Below are 6,000 nucleotides of genomic sequence, written 5' to 3' on the forward strand. Positions count from 1 at the left end.
CGTCACCATGGGAAAATTACACAAACTAAGGTATGAACTGTTGCCACACCCGCCTTATTCACCCGATATGGGACCGTCAGACTTCCTTCTCTTCCCAAAACTGAAAATTTTTCTTGGTGGACAAAGGTTCACTTCAAACGAAGAACTGATTGCCGGAGTTGACAACTATTTTGCAGGCCTGGAGGAAACTCAAAAAAAAAAAAAAAAAAAAAGAAAAATGGTTCAAATGGCTCTGAGCACTATGGGACTTAACTGCTGAGGTCATCAGTCCCCTAGAACTTAGAACTACTTAAACCTAACCAACCTAAGGACATCACACACATCCATGCCCGAGGCAGGATTCGAACCTGCGACCATAGCGGTCACGCGGTTCCAGACTGTAGCGCCTAGAACCGCTCGGCCACCACAGGCCGGCGAGGAAACTCATTTTCGAGATGGGATCAAGGCACTGGAACATCGATGGACCAAGTTCATTAACCTTCAAGCAGACTACATTGCAAAATAAAAAAGTTTCAGTGATGTAAACAATTTTTTTCTGTCCCGTTCCGAGAACTTTTCAAACCACCCTCTTACGTAACAATCCCGGAGAAGGCAAGTTTGGCCATAGAAGGGGCTGGTTAGCTGATGGTTGAGGGAGAGTGCCTTTCGTTATGTCGACGTATGATACACTCTTTCTGGGGAAGTAGGTGTAACGTGGTTGGACTGCCGGTTGTCACTGACTGCTGTTTGCGGCGACAGGACGGGCTCCTGCTGTGTTTACTTGGCGGTGTTGGCTGGCGCGAGCGTATTTGCTGGTAAACAGCGCACCATTTGTACGACACGAGGTGGCTTCCACCACAGTTAGTGCAGGACACTGAGGTGTTTCTCGGCTTTTTGAAGTCTGAAGTCAGGTGATTTTGAGCGCACTTTGCACAGCGCGGTTCCGCATTGCAATGTACTGATGAATGATTAAATCTTTGACACCTATGACAAAAGTGGGGACTACATGATGTGAAATGATAATTAAATGGACACCCTAGCTGCAAACAGGCGTTGATGTACTTCATTGGGGACATGTTGAAAATGTGTGCCCCGACCGGCACTCGAACCCGGGATTTCCTGCTTACATGGCAGACGCTCTATCCATCTGAGTCACCGCGGGCGCAGAGGATAGTGCGTCTGCAGGGACTTATCCGTTGCACGCTTCCCGTGAGATCCACATTCCCAACATGTCCACACCACTACATTCGTAGTGCGCCTAATAGATGTGCCCGCGGTGGCTCAGATGAAAAGAGCGTCTGCCATGTAAGCAGGAGATCCCGGGTTCGACTCCCGATCGGGACACATATTTTCAACATGTCCCCAATGAAGCACATCAACGCCTGTATGCAGCTAGGGTGCCCATTTAATTATCATTTCATTTCTAGCAAAGGTGCATGGTCATCCACGGTAACTGTTCTTTCGGGAACAGATACTACCGTCATATATACTACATGATGTGTAATCTTCCACAGTTAGACTGAAAATACGACATGACTGTTGGAGCGAATATAAATGCCTGCAGCTTATGCGTTACGAGTTAATATGACTGGAATACGTTCGTTCGTCAGATAGCGAATGCATTTGTACTACAGAACCTACTCGATATCCTTGGTTAGTTAATTCAACAACCTCCTCCTCAGATGTTATGATTGGTAGGCCTCTCATGACTACTTTTAACGGTTTGTTCGTCTGAGCAGTTTCATAAGAGTGAAATTCGAGGTGGTTTTCTTCGAAGCAACTAACACACTTCCTGTAATCGTCAAGGGGCTCAGCCGCAACGCTGTTAGCATCACGTCGTGATCTAGCCAAAGTCGGATGAGAAAGAATCCACTCTATATCTTTTGCTATATCTTTCCGCTTTTGCCGGCCGCTGTGCCGCTTCAGCCCGGTACCTCCGCTGCTGCTACGAACGCAGGTTCGAATCCGAAATTTTAATGCAGTAGCGAGATTTGAGACTCCATATGGTGCCGAAACATAAAAATTTAGCGTAAAGGTGGGATAAAAAAATTATTAAAATAGAAAGAACGTTTAAAAATGGTTCAAATGGCTCTTAGCACTATGGGACTTAACATCTGTGGTCATCAGTCCCCTAGAACTTAGAACTACTTAAACCTAACTAACCTAAGGACATCACACACAGCCATGCCCGAGGCAGGATTCTATCCTGCGACCGTAGCGGTCACGCGGTTTCAGACTGAAGCTCCTAGAACCGCACGGCTACACCGGCCGGCAAAAGAACGTTTAGAAGAATACTTCTTTTCTGTGTGATGTTGTCATTTTGAATACGTTTGTGGAGTGTGTTTTTCAGTATGCGGCTTGCGAGTCATCTTGTATTCTGGAAATGCTGCGTTTTTTACGTATTTGTGTTTTTACTTTTTGATTGAGTCTCTGTACTATATGTACGTCATGCTAGCTTTCTGTATGATGTACTCATTTCTTTTTCATAGTTTCCCTTGCTGAGTGGGATCATATTTAATCTACGCACACCAAAAAAAGTTTTCATTACCTCGGTTCCGGGAGTTCCGGAACCCGTACAGAAAATTGGAGTAGAGATCAACATGAATATCATTTCTACCCTTTTTATTGCTCATGAAAACCACACATTGCATGTTGTACCACCGTACAGCGAACCTTCAAAGGTGGTGGTCCAGATTGCAGTACAAATAAATGGTTCGAATGGCTCTGAACACTATGGGACTTAACATCTGAGGTCATCAGTCCCCTATAACTAAGAACTACTTAAACCTAACAAACCTAAGGACATCACACACATCCATGCCCGAGGCAGGATTCGAACCTGCAACGGTAGCGGTCACGCTTTTCCAGACTGAAGCGCCTAGAACCGCTCTGCCACTGTGACCGGCTATTGCTGTACACACCGGAACCTCTAATACCCAGTAGCATGTCCTCTTGCTTGATATATACCTGTATTCGTCGTAGCATACTATCCACAAGTTTATCAAGGCACTGTTGGTCCATATTGTCCCACTCCTCAATGGCGATTCGGCGTAGGTGGTCGGTGCATCACATCGTCCATGAAAAGCCCTTCTCAACCTATCCCAGGCATGTTCGATGGGGTTCATGTCTGGAGAACATGCTGGCCCCTCTAGTCGAGCGATGTCGTTATCCTGAAGGAAGTCATACACAAGATGTGCACGATGGGGGCGCGAATTGTCGTCCATCAGGACGAATGCCTCGCCAATATGCTGCCGGTATAGTTGCTCTATCAGTTGGAGTATGGCATTCACGCATCGTTCAGCCGTTACGGCGCCTTCCATCGCCACCAGCGGCGTACGTCGGCCCTATATAATGCCACCCGAAAACAGCAGGGAATATCTACCTTGCTGCACTCGCTGGACAGTGTGTCTAAGGCGTTCAACCTGACCTGGTTGGCTCCAGACACGTCTCCGACGATTGTCTGGTCAAGGCATATGCGACACTGATCGGTGAAGAGAACGTGATGACAATCATGAGCGGTCCATTCGGTATGTCGTTGGGGCCATCTGCCCGCGCTGCATGGTGTCGTGGTTGCAAATGGTTCAAATGGCTCTGAGCACTATGGGACTTAACAGCTGAGGTCATCAGTCCCCTAGAACTTAGAACTACTTAAGCCTAACTAAGCTAAGGAGATCACACACATCCATGCCCGCGGTAGGATTCGAACATGCGACCGTAGCGGCCGCGCATTTCCAGACTGAAGCGCCTAGAACCGCTCGGCCGCACCGGCCGGCCTGTCGTGGTTACAAAGATGGACCTTGCCATGGACATCGGAGTGTAGTTGCGCATCATGCAGCCTATTGTGCACAGTTTGAGTTGTAACACGACGTCCTGTGCCTGCTCGAAAAGTATTATTAAAAATGGTGGCGTTGATTTCAGGGTTCCTCTGAGCCATAATCCGTAGGTAGCGGTCATCCACTACATTAGCAGCCCTTAGGCGATGTGAGCGAGGCATGTCAACGACAGTTCCTGTCTCTCTGTATCTTCTCCATGTCCGAACAACATCACTTTGGTTCACTCCCAGACGCCTGGACACTTTCCTTGTCGAGAGCCCTTCCTGGCACAAAGTAACAATGCGGACGCGATCGAACCTCAGTATTGACCGTCTAAGCATGGTTGAACTACAGACAATACGAGCCGCGTACCTCCTTCATGGTGGAATGACTGGAACTGATCGGCTGCCAGACCCCTTCTCTAATAGGCGCTAATCATGCATGGTTGTTTACATCTTTGGGCGGGTTTAGTGACATCTCTGAACAGTCAAAGGGGCTGTGTCTGTGATACAACGTCCACAGTCAACGTCTATCTTCAGGAGTTATGGGAACCGGGGTGAGGCAAAACTTTTTTTGATGTGTGTAGAATGATGAAGCAAATCGTTAATAAAACTGTGAAGCTGAAAGGACGACCAGCTGTGTTTGCACAGACACAAAACGGTCTCAAAGAAGCAAACATCAACATGATGAATACACATAACAGAAATTTATTTAGGAATAAAACACAAGAGAGTGATCATCAGAGACGAAGAAGACAGAAAAAGAAAACAGCCTTATAACATCGAACAGCTTCGTAAACAGAGGCCAGACTACATACAACGTACGTAGGCAAAGAGAATGAATAATGGCAAGCAACAAGAACTATTTCACAGAGGAAGACTGCACTGTAGTTCCTTCTCTAGATTGTCGCACAGATGACAAAATGGTAGATATCGAAATAGAAGACAGAGGGATAGAAAAACAATTAAAATCGCTCAAAAGAGGAAAGGCCGCTGGACCTGATGGGATACCACTTCGATTTTACACAGAGTACGCGAAGGAACTTGCCCCCCATCTTGCAGCAGTGTACCCGTAGGTCTCTAGAAGAGCGCAGCGTTCCAAAAGATTGGAAAAGGGCACAAGTCATCCCCGTTTTCAAGAAGGGACGTCGAACAGATGTGCAGAACTATAGACCTATATCTCTAACGTCGATCAGTTGCAGAATTTCGGAACACGTATTATGTTCCAGTATAATGACTTTTCTGGAGACTAGAAATCTGCTCTGTAGGAATCAGCATGAGTTTCGAAATAGACGATCGTGTGAAACCCAGCTCGTGCTATTCGTCCGCGAAACTCAGAGGGCCATAGACACGGGTTCCCAGGTAGATGCCGTGTTTCTTGATTTCCGCAAGGCGTTTGATACAGTTCCCCACAGTCGTTTAATGAACAAAGTAAGAGCATATGGACTATTAGACCAATTGTGTGATTGGATTGAAGAGTTCCTAGATAACAGAACGCACCATGTCATTCTCAGTGGAGAGAACTCTTCCGAAGTAAGAGTGATTACAGGTGTGCCGCAGGAAAGTGTCGCAGGAGCGTTGCTGTTCACAATATATATAAATGACCTTGTGGATAACATCGGAAGTTCACTGAGGCTTTTTGTGGATGATGCTGTAGTATATCGAGAGGTTGTAACAATGGAAAATTGTACTGAAATGCAGGAGGATCAGTAACGAATTGACGCATGGTGCAGGGAATGGCAATTAAATCTCAATGTAGACAAGTGTAATATGCTGCCTAAGAAAATGCAGTCCGAAAACAAAGGAAGTAGGTTACAGTACACTTGTTCGCCCACTGCTTGAATACTGCTCACCAGTCTGGGATCCGTATCAAATATTCTTCATAGAAGAGATAGAGAAGATCCGACGGAGAGCAGCGCGCTTCGTTACAGGATCATTTAGTAATCGCGAAAGCGTTACGGAGATGATAGATAATCTCCAGAGGATGTCTGCAAGAGAGACGCTCAGTACCTCGGTACGGGATTTTGTTGAAGTTTCGAGAACATACCTTCACCGAGGAGTCAAGCAGTATATTGTTCCCTCCTACGTATTTCTCGTAAAGAGACCATGAGGATAAAATCAGGGAGATTAGAGCCCACACAGAGGCATACCGACAACCTTTCTTTCCACGAACAATACGAAACTGTAGGGGAAGGAGTAGAAGAAAAGGT

This window comes from Schistocerca serialis, chromosome 9 (genome assembly GCF_023864345.2).
Source record: "Schistocerca serialis cubense isolate TAMUIC-IGC-003099 chromosome 9, iqSchSeri2.2, whole genome shotgun sequence".
NCBI classification, from domain to species: domain Eukaryota; kingdom Metazoa; phylum Arthropoda; class Insecta; order Orthoptera; family Acrididae; genus Schistocerca; species Schistocerca serialis.